This window comes from Sminthopsis crassicaudata, chromosome 2 (genome assembly GCF_048593235.1).
Source record: "Sminthopsis crassicaudata isolate SCR6 chromosome 2, ASM4859323v1, whole genome shotgun sequence".
In the NCBI taxonomy this organism is placed as follows: domain Eukaryota; kingdom Metazoa; phylum Chordata; class Mammalia; order Dasyuromorphia; family Dasyuridae; genus Sminthopsis; species Sminthopsis crassicaudata.
Window position 1 is genome coordinate 178,343,449 of NC_133618.1, and position 16,242 is coordinate 178,359,690.

Below are 16,242 nucleotides of genomic sequence, written 5' to 3' on the forward strand. Positions count from 1 at the left end.
GTGAGATTATGTTCCTCCTTTACTAGCTTCTGGGGTTGGGGCCTGGGCTGTGCTACCACAGGTTGTATGGTACTCCCCATTTTAGGGAGTATGGAGTGCATACTTCTCAATATCCTAGACACCAAGAGCTGATATTGTTTTCCAGAGGACAGGCTTATAGGGCCCAATATGTGATAAAGATAATATAGATAGTTGGGAACCATTATCAATCCCAACTTCCTTGAGAGTCATTTCCTCCTATTATTCTACACATAATGCATCTCCTAGAGTGGCAACATACAACTTAAGGAAAATGGAATCTGGTATCAGAAATTCTGGATTCAGGATTTACTTTGCTAAGATCCGGCCCATTGAGCTCTGAAAGCTTTCAAAGTCCTATTCTTAGGAGAACCTTCAACAAGGATGCTATCCTACAGGGAAACTTCCCTAAATGTCCTGATGACCAAAGAATTTGCAAAACCTTGACTTTCAGAGAAGCCTGTCCAACATCAGCTTTGCTATCTCCAATAAGATTACAGAAAGGGAAAAGTGAATGGGGGTCAGTCCAGTGAGCTGACTTCTATCTAGGTCCATAAAGACACATAATGGCTTTGGAAAATATTAATTGGGAGGTGAGTTGTCAGTATTATTATCTGGGCCTTTTGGTAGTCTTGTGAGAAGACTCAAGATAACCAATCAATCAAATACCTAATAATCATAGATAAGTGACTTAGAGCTAGAAGAGATCCTAAAGTTAAGTAACTTGCCCAATATCACATAGCTAATGTCTGAGGCCAGATTTGAATTCAGAGAAATGAGTCTTCTTGTCTCCAGACCCAGCACTCTTTCCACAGTGCCATCTAACTATTAGACGCAGTTCCTCAAAATATTGGCATTGCTCTTTCACCACATAAAAATACATTCAAATTTATGGTAGTGCTTTGAGTGCTGGGATTCCCCTTAAAAGAAAATATACTTGAGTGCTCCATTAGAAAGGACAAGATACAGTAGACCTTGAGACAGGAACAATGTGTGCCTCAGTTTCCTCATCTGTAAAATGAGCTGGATAAGGAAATGGCAAACCACTCTACTATATTTGCAAAGAAAACCCCAAATGGGGTCATGAAACATTAAGTATAGCTAAAAAATAATTGAACAGTTAAAATGTCTAGAATCTCTAAAGTTGTTTCCCTGGTGTCCTATTGTAATTCCGGAGAAACTGAGGCAAGATAGAGATTAGAGAAGTTTTTTAATATTTTATTAATTGGAGATTTTAATTGACTGGACAGGACTCTCATCTCAAAGTATCCAGTAATGAATGGGGGAACGATAAACACTTTCATAACTCTTCAGACAAAGGGAAGGAAAAAGAGCAGGAAAATCAGGATTGGGGGGAAGTTATAAATTTTTACTAAAAGCCAGAGTCAGGATGTTTGAATAACAGAAGTAAAGATGCCAGTGAAGTACCCGAGATAGTCTTATCTTTTGGAATATCTTAGAGGGGCAGTGTCATAAATTCTTGGGGGCAGAAGGAGCTAGGAGTCAGGAAGTCTGATCTGCTCCTCATCTCCCATTGACAATTTATAACCTTAGAGCAAATGGTCCTCAGTCTTAATGAACTGGGGGTGGGGTGGGGTTATGACTTAAGGGACTGAGGCAGAACAGTTAAGGAAACTGAGATAGAACAATTCATGGAAACTCAGTCAGGACAATGAAGGAAACTAGTGCAGGGAAACAGGTAGAACAGCTCAAGGAGACTGTGGCATAACACTATGACATGAGGAAGTCAGATATTGAAGTTATAGCATGTCTAGTGGAGCACCAGGAAAAATGAAAACATCTCTTACTCATAATAAATTGCTTTTAGGTCATATGGATCCTAAGAACTTCTGGTGAAGAAATTGAAGAAAGTCATAAGAAGTCATTTTTTTCCTACTGAGGGTGACATAGGGAGATACAAAAAGAGGTATGTGGTTATTGAGGTCTAGATATGCCCAGAAATGTGCCATATGGAATACCAAACAATTCAGGGAGATGCTTTGCAAAGTTTAAATTATCTTTAAAAGTGAAATGAGAACACTAGAGAAAAAAATTAGAAAACGAATGAGAATTATGGAAGAAAAAACTGGAAAGGAAAATAAAATATTGCTACAAGGTATACATATCTTTCTCTGGGCAATAAACTCTAAAATTTAGAATTGATTCAAATAAAACAAGAAATATTAATGGAAAGTTAAAAGACTAAAAAAATAGGAAAACATAGAAAATCTCTCATATCAAAAATGCCTGATCTAATAAATTATAGAATAGGTTAAAAAGAAAAAAAATTAAGAATCATTAGAGTACCTAAAAGTCATGACCAAAAACCCCATAATGAACAAACAAACAAAAAAAACCTTAGATAACATATCCCAAGAAATCTTTGAAAAGAAACTTCAAGGTACATCGTTGCCAAAAAGAAAAGCTTCCATTTAAAAGAAAAACAAAAAACCTACAATGGGTAAGAAGGAAAGAATTCAAGTATTGAAGATCTAGTCAGGATCACACACCATCTTATTTTTTTTTTTTTTTCTAAGTTCTCAAATAGGAACCTGGCATCAAGGAGGTGCTGTAAGTGTAAGTAACAGACTTGTATTTAAGTAAGGAATGACAGTACAAAGTCACCAATCTCACTTTCTATTCTGAAGTCATTTTAGTTCAGTGGTCAGATACAGACCAGGAAGACTGGAGATAGTCCTAGATACAATAGGAGAATATGGCCTTTTATTATATCTAATTATAGTAACTTGAATTCAGTCAGAATGATAAGGTTTAGAATTGGGGTACCTAAATGAAATTAGTGTTTAACTGAGGTCTAGTGGCAGGTTTGGGGTACAGATTGTCAAATAGAGCTCCCCTGCAACCCCTTTGGATTTGACAGAAGGATACTGAATTAAATAAGGGCACAGAGTCCCTTGTAAAGGAATTTACAGACCCCAAAACCTAGATTGATAAAAGAGGTTTATTATGGGGTTTGGAAGTAAAGCCTTGTTAGTAAAGTTGAAGGCAGAGATAAGAAAGCACCGGAACCAGGGTTCCAGTGGGCAGAGATCCTTGGCATGCAAAGCATAAAGCTGCCATGTTTGGGACTTTTGCAAAGAGAGGACTCCAGTATGGCTCTTTTATGAGAAATTTAGCTAAAGGGGCCTGTGAATGGAGTCCCAAGTTGGCTACTTGATAGGTTTCAGAGAGGTGGCAGGCAGTCTTATACATGTTAAATATATTATAATATATTCTAAATACAATATATGTGTGTAGAACCGAATTTCTTGTTGCACAGGAAGAATTGAATTCAGAAGGTAAAAATAACAGTTTACACTTATTTCCCAGTGTTCCTTTTCTGGATGTAGCTGATTCTGCCCATCATTAATCAATTGGAATTGGATTAGCTCTTCTCTATGTTGAAGATATCCACTTCCATCAGAATACATCCTCGTACAGTATCATTGTTGAAGTGTATAGTGATCTTCTGGTTCTGCTCGTTTCACTCAGCATCAGTTGATGTAAGTCTCTCCAAGGCTCTCTGTATTCCTCCTGTTGGTCATTTCTTACAGAACAATAATATTCCATAACATCCATAATTTACCCAACCATTCTCCAATTGATGGACATCCATTCATCTTCCAGCTTTTAGCTACTATGAAAAGGGCTGCCACAAACATTTTAGCACATACAGGTCCCTTCCCCTTCTTAGTATTTCCTTGGGATATAAGCCCAGTAGTAGTATGGCTGGGTCAAAGGGTATGCACATTTTTGATAACTTTTTGGGCATAATTCCAGATTGATCTTCAGAATGGTTGGATTCTTTCACAACTCCACCAACAATGCATCAGTGTCCCAGTTTTCCCACAGCCCCTCCAATATTCATCATTATTTGTTCCTGTCATCTTAGCCAATCTGACAGGTGTGTAGTGTTTTCTCAGAGTTGTCTTAATTTGCATTTCTCTGATCATTAGTGATTTGGAACACTCTTTCATATGAGTGGAAATAGTTTTAATTTCATCATCTGAAAATTGTCTGTTCATATCCTTTGACCATTTATCAATTGGAGAATGGCTTGATTTCTTATAAATTAGAGTCAATTCTCTGTATATTTTGGAGATGAGGCCTTTATCAGAACTTTTAACTGTAAAAATGTTTTCCCAATTTGTTACTTCCCTTCTAATCTTGTTTGCATTAGTGTTGTTTGTGCAGAAACTTTTTAATTTGGTGTAATCAAAATTTTCTATTTTGTGATCAATATTGGTCTCTAGTTCTCCCTTGGACACAAACTCCTTCCTCCTCCACAAGTCCGAGAGATAAACCATCCCATGTTCCTCCAATTTATTTATGATTTCATTCTTTATGCCTAACTCTTGGACCCATTTTGATCTAATCTTAGTATGTGGTGTTAAATGTGGGTCCATGCCAAGTTTCTGCCATACTAATTTCCAATTTTCCCAGCAGTTTTTGTCAAATAATGAATTCTTATCCCAAAATTTGGGATCTTTGCGTTTGTCAAACACTAGATTACTATTTTTATTCACTATCTTGCCCTGTGAACCTAACCTATGCCACTGATCAACTAGTCTATTTCTTAGCCAATACCAAATGGTTTTGGTGACTGTTGCTTTATAATATAGTTCTAGATCAGGTACAGCTAGACCACCTTCACTTAATTTTTTTTTTCATTACTTCCCTTGAAATTCTCGACCTTTTGTTGTTCCATATGAATTCTGTTGCTATTTTTTCTAGGTTATTAAAATAGTTTCTTGGAAGTCTGATTGGTATAGCACTAAATAAATAGATTAGTTTAGGGAGTATTGTCATCTTAATTATATTTGCTCGGCCTATCCAAGAGCACTGAATGGCTTTCCAATTATTTAAATCTGACTTTATTTTTGTGGCAAGTGTTTTGTAATTTTGCTCATATAATTCCTGACTCTCCTTTGGTAGATATATTCCCAAATATTTTATACTATCGACCGTTATTTTGAATGGAATTTCTCTTTGTATGTCTTGCTGTTGGATTGTGTTGGTAATGTATAAAAATGCTGAGGATTTATGTGGATTTATTATGTATCCTGCAACTTTGCTAAAATTCTGAATTATTTCTAATAGCTTTTTAGCAGAGTCTTTGGGGTTCTCTAAGTATACCATCATGTCATCTGCAAAGAGTGATAGTTTGATTTCCTCATTTCCTATTCTAATTCCTTGAATCTCTTTCTCGGCTCTTATTGCTGAGGCTAGAGTTTCTAGTACTATATTGAATAGTAATGGTGATAGTGGGCAACCTTGTTTCACTCCTCAATACAGGGAAAGGTTCTAGTTTATCGCCATTACATATGATGTTTACTGAAGGTTTTAAGTATATGCTCCTTATTATTTTAAGGAATAGTTAATTTATTCCTATACTCTCAAGCGTCTTCATTTATTTTAGTATAGTACTCCTTTTATTTTGTTTTTTATCATAAGGATTGTAAAAAACTCAGCATCTTAAAAATATGAAGTCACAAATGGAATTAAGCTTTCTGGAGCTTTAGTACTATGTTTGTCTATTATGAAAATATAAAGTATTCCATGGTCTCCCTTTATTTGCTGCTATGTCCAGTTTGGGAATCATAGTTCTGTACTTATGCCTTTTGGATTTGACATTCCCTATGTTTTTTATTCTCTTCATGTCTAAAAGGGAGAAAAGTTCTCATCCTTCTACCTTCACCTATAAATTCTCATCTTGGAAATTCTTTTTATATTTGTTAAATTCTTTAAATGTAAGGATTAAAGAGACAGTTTTTGGTCTCTTTTTTTTCTTTTTACTCCAGAAACCACAAATTATTCTTACCTATATCAAATTGATCTCTAATGCATTTTCTACTTCTAATTCTAGATGTTTCAATAAGCCTATGAAAGAGGCAGATAGTACAGTGGAAAGAGTATGGACTCTGGAACCAGAGTCCGTACATTCAAATCTAGCTTCTGCTACTTCTCACTTTTGTGCTGATAGGAGGGTCACTTCTCCTTGGGCTTTGATTTCACTCTGTTTAGAATTAGAGGGTTGGGACAATGATCTGTGAGGATTCTTCCAGCTTTAAATGTGTAATCTTATGATAGGGTTCTTATTGACATCTTTCAGGAGAATACAAGCTCCTTAAAGAAAGAGATGGTTTTGTGTTTATCTTTAAATTCCCAGTTCCTTTCACAGTGTTTAGCATATAATGGGAGCTTAAGAAATATGGATGGGAATTTTGTTATATTGAATTATAATCTACAACCTGAAGATCAGAACACAAATGACCATAATCCTGCTAATAAAGCCTCTGTATGATGAATGAGGGGGAGGGTTCTGACTCTTCTGAGCAGAAGGTATTTTCTTCTACTTAAAAGTCCATGCTGTCATATCTTACCATACTAGAATATGCTTTACAGAACATATCTTGTTAGCAATTGAAGCCATTTGGCGTTAGGAAGAAAAACATACAACTGGAACACTAATGCCAACTTTCTTCTTTATTCTTGTTAATCAATAGGATTGAAAACACATTTAGTTACATGGATAAATTCACATTTGTATCGAAAAGAGGCCAATTACAGGACAAGAGATCAATTTCTTCACGAAACATCTTTCCTAAAAGTATTCAGCTGTACTATTTTTCTGACTGCAGCAAAATTTCAGGAAGCCACAAAAATCCACCAATTTTTCATTTCTTTTGCAGTACCTTCTTCGGCAAATGCCATTCTTTTCTAGACAACGAGCTTCTGCCTCTTTCTTGACTTGATCTGCAAATAAAAACCCAATCAGCTAGAACATTTCGAATACAGATACCACATGGGAACATTTCTTTGAATATTTTCTGTGAATTCAAAAATTATTTTTAAGCAATAATAATGTCAAGACTTCCTTGGTTTCTAAGTTATGTAAGACCCTTTCTGGATTTGTGAGCCAATGACAGTGAAGAAGCCCTTTAGCTTCTTGCCAGCTCTGGTCAGTGAGCCCCTATTGTAGATTGAAATATAGATAGCATTGTCTATTTTTGAAGAGTCATTGTCACTAGCCATCCTTCTGAATACTGACCTAGCCCTATGGTATTTGAAGGTAGGTTTCTATTGCAGCCTTCTGTCTGGATCTCTTTGATTTGCATTTTTACTTGCCTATTTATGTGTTGATTTCTTATTGCATTGACAAAACCATTGATAAAAAGGCAGAAGAGACTTTGTAGGCCACCTAATTTAGCTTTCTCATTTGACAAATCAGGAGACTGAGTAAAGTTGTTATCTGTCCAAGGTCAAATAATTAATATAAAATCTGAAATTTGAGCCCTCCTCTTCTTTTTTAAAGTCCTAGATATTTTTCACTGTCCCACCCAATTCTGAATAGTCTTCCTGATCTATTTTATCTTTCTCTTTAGAGAGACTACCAGAGTTATTTCACAGTTGAAGCCTATATCATTCTTTTCAAATTCCATCTCTAAGTTTCTATTTCTAGATTCTCTCTATTATAGCTAATACCTGTATAGTGCCTTAAAGGTTATAAAACATTTTACATGTATTACTCATTTGATCTTCACATTCCCATTTAACAATAAGCAAACTAAGGCTGAGAGATGGAAGAGTGATTCACCAGGGCTAACACAGGTAGCCCAAATTCAGATATTTTAGGTGCCAAGTCCAGTACTTTGTCCATTGTATTACTCATCTTCTTCTAGCTACAGATTCACCTGATTCTTCTCTTCCCTATTTTCTTCCATCTTTTCCCATTTACACTATTGCTTTCATAAGAAATAAATGAACAAACATTTACATAGGACTTACTACATATCATATACTGTGTTAAGTGCTTCACAGATATATCGTTTAGTTCTCAGCATAGCCTTATCAAATAGTAATCCTGCTATCATTATTCTCATTTAAATTTGAGGAAACTGAGTAGACAGAGGTGAAATATCTTGTCTTCCTTCAATTCCTTCAATTTAAATTTTCTATAGTACCAAAAATAGAAAAGTGATTTCATGCACATGTGGAACTTCCTAACTTTAGAGAGATTCTTAGAGAAGTAAGATCAGTTATTCAGTTAGATAGTTGTAGTATTTAAGTCAAGATCTGCCTGGCTATAATGGCATCGCTTTTTTCACAAAATCAAATCCTGTCTGTTTCTGTAAAATGTAGATAATTGCAGCACTTAGCTCAAAAGGACATTTGGTCCTTTTAAGAGGACCAAATGAGATAATAAATATGTAGCTCTCTGCAATATACTTAAGTAACTATAAAAATTTAAGCAATTATTAAGGGAATGATAGGCATGTCAATATGCAGAGAAAGGGCTCGGTTTGCTTCTAGCCAGCCAGGAAGCTGGCTTCTAAGTTTCTCTGATTCTGAAAACATGCCAAGAAAAATTCAGATTAAAAAAAAACACAAACATTTTTAAGCAGGCTATATTATAATAAAAATTCTCCCAAGACCTTGCTCTAAGTTCTTACTTTAAATCACCTTGTAAATATTGTGTACTCTAAAGGTAGTTGTTGAATTTATTTAAACTGTATTGAATTAAGTTCTTTTTGCCCTTCTCTATTTCCCCATTGAAGAGTTCTTTTCTAGTTTCCTTCATTTCTTCTCTGAACTCCTATATTATATGAACCTACCTCTCTAATACAATATGTAGTGTCTTCAACACTAATAGTTAACAAAAATTTATTAATCACCCAATATTATCCCATCTGTTGTGTTAAGTGCTGGGGATACAATGAAAGGCAACAAATGTAATATCTGTCTTTGAGGAACTCATAGTCTAATAGATGAGATGATATGTGAGCAGCTATGTACAAACAAGCTATATAAAAAATAAATGTACAGAAGGAAGGTACTAGAACTATAGAAGATTAAGAAAGACTTCCTGTAGAAGGCAGGAATTAAATTGAGGCTTAAAGGAGTCCAAGGAAGCCAGAAGGAGGATAGAGAATATTTTACACATGGAGTATAGTCAGTGGAAAAAAATACATGGGATTGAGAGATGGAGTATCTTATTTGAGGAACAGAAAAGAAGAGGTAAGATATGAAAATAATAGAAAGATAAAGTATGTGTGTGCTGATGGCCAAAACACTGGACTTTGCATTTCAACTTAGAGGTAGAGAATCACTGGAGTTTGTTGAGTAGAGTTGAGGTGACATGATCAGGTCTGATTTTCCAGAAAAAATGGTGAGTAGAAGATACATTGAAGAAAGATTTGTGATGGACAGACCAAGCAGAAATCTATACAATAGTCCAAACAAAAGTAAATGCCTTTACCAGGGGCTATATTTGAGAGATGTTAGAAGGATGAAATCAATAAGCTTGAAGCAGTCATGATACCTAGAGAGTCTGGGTAGAAGGATGCCCTCAACAGTAATAGCAAAGTTTGGAAGTAGAGAGGCTTTAAGCAGAAAGTAATGAAGTTCAGTTTTTGGACCTAACACCTCCTTATTCCATTGGAGAGCCAGAACTACTATTTGGGAAAATACTACATTTAACTACACTTCCCCAGAATGTTTCCCAATTGGGGATAGAAAAGTCCAACTACCATTTTGGTAAATACTAAATTGAAACCCCTTAGGAGAGCTGTTACTTATTTATTACCTGTTTCATTTTTTTTCCCAGGTCTTAAAGGCCGCCAGAAGTTAGCATGCTCCATCTCTCCCTCCAGAATTGGGGAATCATCTGTTTGTTCCACTTCATCATGAATCAGGGTCTGAACAGCCACAAAAAACACAGCAAAGAGAAGGCAGAAGGCTTTCATCCTAAAGATTTGGCTAGTTTGCAAGGCTTGTAAAAAGAGAAGACACTGACAACTCTGACTGTGATCCAATAGGGAAGAGAGCACTATTTATAAAGCTTTAACTGGTGCTCAAAGGGACAGAGTCGGGAATAAAAGGGAAGACTACAATTATGGGCGTATAACTTTAAAAAAATCTCTCTTCTTTGATGTTTCTGTGGTGACCTATACCATCTGTTAGCTAATTAGCTCATTGCTAAAACCATATGATCCCCGTCTGTCTCCTAATTAGCCTTTTACTGGCATCATATCAGAAGAAGTCACATTTTCTGTCATTTTATTTTTTATTTTGTTTCCCTATTTCCCCCAAACTGGAAGTGCAGCAGTTAGTTGCTCCTATTCCAATACTGATCAGCACAGAAGTTTTTCACATTTCATTTGTCTGATATGAACTGGTTTTCCATTCTGTCAGTGGCTCTGTTCCCAGGGAATTTACCTCATTAGTTCTGTATTCTGAATGCATTCCCAATCAGCTTTAACATTAATGAAGCTCAGAATTCCCAACCTTATGCAGTTTCCCAGTCTAAATTCTCTCCAGCACCAGGAACTACAAGTGTTGACCACTACCACAGACATATATTCTTAACTTTTTAAACAAGTATCTTTCTGTTTCCCAAAAGAGAACTCAGTAGCAGTTATGATGGAAACAAAGTTAGTTTTAAAATGTATTACAACTGATGAAAAACTTGTTTCCTAATACCTATTGTGGCAAACCAGACTTTTGTTGATGTGGTTAGACAGATGTTAGCCACCTTCAATTTTATCACCCTTGGGTTCAGAGTCAATGAGGATGCTGGCTGTTAGGATCCAAAACCTTGTCAAGGTAAATTCTATAATCTCCTTTCCCCTTCTCAGAGAGATCTCTCATGAGAGTGAAAAAAACAACAACAACAACAACAACAACAACACTCTGAGTAACAGGTAACTTCCAAGCTCCAGGTTATGAGTTACATAGAATCAAAAAAGTTCCAAGTTCATGGGCCCATGGAAGAGATAAAAGCCTGGTGGACAAAAACAATAACAACTCAGGAGTCACAATCAAATAATTTAGATTTTAGGCCCAGATTTTCTACTTGCTCCCTGTGTTACCATTGGGTAACTCTGAATGTCAGCTTCCTTATCTCTAAAGTGGGGATGATAATCTTTGTCCTGCCTCCTTCACAAATGTAGTAATGTATAGCAAAGCAATATAAAAACAGTAAGTCACTGAACAAATGCAGAGTCATTATTTTTATTATTCCTATAAGAATTAGAAAGACAAAATGAATAAAATTTTTCTTCCTGTGCCACTTCTTTCAACTGCCCCATCACTTTCTCCCTGCACTACCCCCCCTCCAATATGCTTAGACTTTATAAAATAGTAAAATAAAACAGGGATATTGTTTGATACCTATAAAATTAATGAGAAACAAATATAGTTTGTATATAATGGTATAATGGACGGAGGCAGTAGAAATAGCAAGATCTACCTAAATATATGCAAATATATTCTAGTTGTGTGATCAAGGGCAAGTCATTTTGTTTCTCACAATCTCTTGAGAGCTTCCAGTACAAATTTAGAACTATGTTTCTGATTGCATTATTAAAATCTCCTACCCCCAATGTAGTTCCATACACTGAATAAATCATTGCTCTGAACAAAAAAAAAATTCTTTTTCTGATAATTTATTTCACTGAGTACATTACTAAAGAGGGAAGTTTCATAGTCTTAGGGCTAGTCTATTTTCAAACATCTTTCTGTAGTTTACATTCAAAATAATAAGAGTAAATGTTCATGTATTGTTTCCAGAGGATTATAGTAGTATTTGATGAATATAAATCCATACATAAGGATTAGGGTATCTGTGTTGGAATGGAATAGTATTTATTCTTAGCTATTGATGTTTGCCTACTTGTTACTAAAGAAACATTACTTTTAATTAATGTAATATTTATACCAAACAAATATGGCATTTAATAAAAATAGTTTAGTGAAGGATTTCGTTGGAGTTCTGTTTTCTATTATTATTATTAATTCAAGAGTAAAATGAGCCTCAAGATTTAATTTTTGTTACTGGATTTTAAAGATTTGGGAGTAGACTTATGGATTATACAGTATATAGAGAGAATGTTTTATTTTAAAGTAATTTTGGATATTACCTGATTCAGCTCCTCTTTGTATGGAAACTGAGGCCCAGAACAGTTAATTTACTTGTCAAGGCCAGAACTCTGAACTTGAAACAAAAGATTCTTACAAGGTGCTAACTCAGTGTAATTGATAAAGACAATGGTTGTTTAGCATGATGTTTAATAAGTTCTCTAGTTCAGTACATGTATTTAGTATTTAATATAGTTCCACAAGATTCACATCTATGATAAGAGAGCATATAAATTCAGCCAGAATCAGAACTAGGGAAGACAGAGACCTTGGTGGTGGTCCTCCTGCTTCCCCTACAGAACCAAGATTCATTCAGGAGGACCTCAAGAAAGCTGGTCAGGACCCCAGGCAAGGAGACAGTAAAGGATTTGGACTTTAAATCCTGGCTACTTGTGTGGTAATTAATGAACTGAAATGAAAGCTGCTCCCAGAGACCTCCAAGAAACTGACCTAACAGAGAACATTACAGTTCACCTTTTTTGACACTTTGTCAAAATCTTTAACTTAAATGCATTTAGTGAACTTCAAAGGTCTTAGCTAGATAACAGTTTTTTTCTCCTTTTACCAAATGGAAACACCAAAGAAAATAAGGAAAACATTTTTATTGGAAGTCTGTAATTTTTTCTGCCAGAAAAATTTTCAGCAAATTTAAAAAAAAATAATTTCAGTAAAATCGATTAAAAAGGGCTCTGTAGCTATCTTTAAAATTTGGTAAGAAAATAGCAACAACAACACTAACTACAATAATTTGTAAGCTTTTGCAGAAAATATTTTGGTACTATTAAAGACATTAGTAATGAATATTGTGGTACCTTGCAATTACTGAATTGTAAAATATTCTAGATTGCTAGTAGTGAGTCATAAAATAATCTGAAAGAGGAAAAGTAAGTAAAAATTTAAAATAATGACAAGACATTTTGATAGAGAGACAGAAAGTTTCAAGTTCCAGGCATGTCAAATCACTGCCATTCCTCAATCTATTACTCCCTCACATCAATCTCTTACAAACAAGAGTCCAACCATGGTCCCTACTTCCAGATTAACTTCTGCAGGCAGTATGTAGGGAAGTAGCTCCATTGGAGATACAACATAATCACTTCCTCTTCAGATGTCCTGGCCTCCTCAGCAGCCATAGTTATTGAATGAAAATGAAGACAAAAAGGTTTTCAAATGGCTTAACACCAGAAGTAGGAATAATTATATCAGTGCTAGTTCCATTAAAGAAAATGTATTAGCATCTACTTTGTTGCAGCACCTTAAGGACCATGGGACCTTTTTATATGACTTGCAGCTGAAATCTCCCATGTGTTATTTCCTTCATTAGAATGTGAGTTGCTTGTGAACAAGTAATATCTCCACTTTTCTATTTGTATCCTCAGCACTCAGTACTACTGTATGCCTTGCATATTGTTTGTTGTTCAATTGTACAATTATGTCCCACTTTACATCACTTCAAGGACAAAGTCCATGGGGCTTTCTTGACAAGGATACAAGAATGGTTTGTCATTTCTTTTCCCAATGTGTCCTCATTTTACAGATAAGAAAATGAGGTAAATAGGCATAAATGATTACCCCAGGGTTACACACCTAGTAAGAGTCTGAGGCTGGAATTGAACTTGGATCATCCTGATGCCAGGCCTGGAACTTTAACCACTGTACTATCTAGCTGTTATTTTTCACATAATTAATCCTTAGTGGATAACTTTCTTTCCTTCCTTCCTGCTATGTTGGTGTGTATTTTGGCCATTGGTGGGGGGAAATCATTGTCTCCCTATATGTAGTAGGTACAAGGAATTATGTGGGACATTGGTTACAGAAGTCCAAATAGCCCCTTTGTTGAGGAGTATATATTCTTCTTGGGTGATTGGATATAACATAAGGCAAAGATTGTCCTGTTGGCATAGTATACGATGTTGGAAGTATAGAGGAGAAAGAGGAAGGAAGACATCAAGAGGCTGAGTATATTCACTTTGCCATTTACTAAGTTTATAGTTTTTAAATAACTTCACTCCCCTAAGTTTCAGCTTCCTCATGTGGAAATAGAGATAAATAGACTTAACACAACTTTTCTCATGAAGTTGTTGAAGTAGGGAAGGAGTGGTTTAAAAATACCATAAACTACTATGAGAATGGAAATTCTGATTATGCTAGGGGTATATCTAAAACAAAAAGGACAAGCTTTTTGTGGGCTTGGACCAGGTCCATTTTGATTCCTATCCAGGGAAATCCTTTATAAAAGATCAATTATGGCACTGCATCGTCGAAAAGATATTCTGGACTGGATGTTAAGAAATTGTGACTCATTTCTATTTCTACTCCCACTGGTATTTTATTTCTATCATTTTCCATTTTATGAATCACTTTGTGATCTTAGGCAAGTCACTTTATTTCTATGAATCTGTTTCTTCATCTGTAAAGTGATGGGCTAAAACACTTTAGTGATAATTCCAAATGAATAAAGCCATCTCAAAATGGAATGAATGATCTAGAGGTAGGAGGCAGCCAAAAGTTGTTAGTTGACTGGGCTATAGGTTCTTTCAACTCACAATATTCAAGACTTAATACTTCCAAGTTTTTTTCCAAGTTCTAAGAATGCATGAAATTAACAACTCTTGGATCCATGAGTAGATGGATCTTAGGGATAAGTACCTCATGATGTCAAAAATTCTTGGGGGTAATAAAGTGGGGGAAGGGGAAAAATGGGGACTCTAATTTTTATTCTTTCTTTCTTTGACCTTCCACTATTTCTACATCTTTTCTAGAGTTTTTAATTTCCATTAGGAGCCTGCCTAATTCATATGCCATCTTTTAACAATTTGGAATGCCTTTATTATTGTTTTTGTTATTTTTATGATGAATTATCACAGCATTAGTAGACAAGTTTAGGTCACAACTAGTATAAAAAATAAAAAATCCTCTTAAGTGGTTGTATAACACCCATTGAATATTTCCATTACAATGGAACAAATGACCATATTTTACATAACTACTTTATTACTTTACTTTAAACAATAAAAATTTCAATACATGCAACTCCTTTAAGGAATTCATTATTTGCATTAACTGGAACCTAGCTTTTTCTTTCAAAGTCTAATTTTGACATGTAAGTTTATAAAGAAGTATTTTGCTCTTTTTAATCAAATCTTTTTCTGTGATGGAATAAACACACACAAATATGTGTGTGTGTGTGTGTGTGTGTGTGTGTGTGTGTGTGTGTGTGAAATGGTAGCCTCTAGTGTGAGGTTGGAAAGGGAGGGAGGGAGACAGTCTAGAACTTAAAATGTAACAATAACAACACAAAAGAAATGCTTTTAAATTGTCTAAGCAATGAATATATTTTTTAAAATTTTCTTAACCTTTCAGACATCATCATTTGGTAAAGATGTGAGCTATAATATCACCTTTGAAACTGGTTGAATTGCCCTTTCTGTTCTAAACACCTTGCTCAAGAATATCTGTTAGTGTACAAGTATTTGTTAAGTACTTATTATGTGCTGAGAATTGGGCTAAACACTGAGAGTACAAATAAAGACAAAATTAGTCTCTGTCTTCAAAGAGCTCACATTCCAATGGGCGTGATAACTAAGTGCATGCAAGATATATAAAGGGGAAATTAGAGGAAATCTCAAAGGGAAGGCCCTAGCAGTGGGGAGACTTGCAAAGGCTCCTAGAAGATGGTAAAATTTGAAAGGAGCCTTGAAGGAAGCCCAGATAACTAAGAGGTAGAGATGATAGAGGGCCCCAACATTGTCTATGAGTGATTAATATATGAAATATGTGAAAGGTAGCAATAAGATTTTTACAAAGAATTGGATCTGAAATAATGAATTAAGAATAAAGTCTTCATTATTATAAAATATTATCTAGTTGAAAAAGCAATCAAATGAATAGCTAGCTAATGATATTCTCTATCTAGGAGGTCCTTTCTCATATATATTTGTCATCATTTTAATAGCTACTTTGCCCTTATATTCTTTACCTGCAACACTTTTCCAGTTTTGGAATCAATCAAGTCATGAGAATGGATTGTGAATTTACTACTTCATGAAGTATTCCTATAATGTTTCAATCCAAAATACCATTTTTTGGCTATTCACTATATTTATTATGTCTCCCAAATAGATCATAACTTCCTTGAGGACAGGGACAGCTCTATTTTTGTATTTGTGTCTCTAGAACTTAAAATAGTGTTTGGCACATAAGAAGCATTAATACATGCTTTTTATTTATTCTTTCTTTCATTTATTCATTATTCATTCAAGAGGAAAGGTACTCATAGATGAAAATGGTATGGAGGGACTTTTA

At 35.0% G+C, this 16,242-nt stretch overlaps 1 long non-coding RNA gene across 1 annotated transcript; it reads right to left on the reverse strand.

Moving 5' to 3' along the window:
* Positions 1 to 6,488: 6,488 nt before the first annotated feature.
* LOC141553322 (uncharacterized) lies at positions 6,489 to 9,833 on the reverse strand. Its single transcript, XR_012485396.1, has 2 exons — positions 9,605 to 9,833; positions 6,489 to 6,774 (listed from the first exon to the last, which is right to left on the reverse strand). It is a non-coding gene; the product is annotated as an uncharacterized LOC141553322 (long non-coding RNA).
* Between the last annotated feature and the right edge of the window lie 6,409 nt (positions 9,834 to 16,242).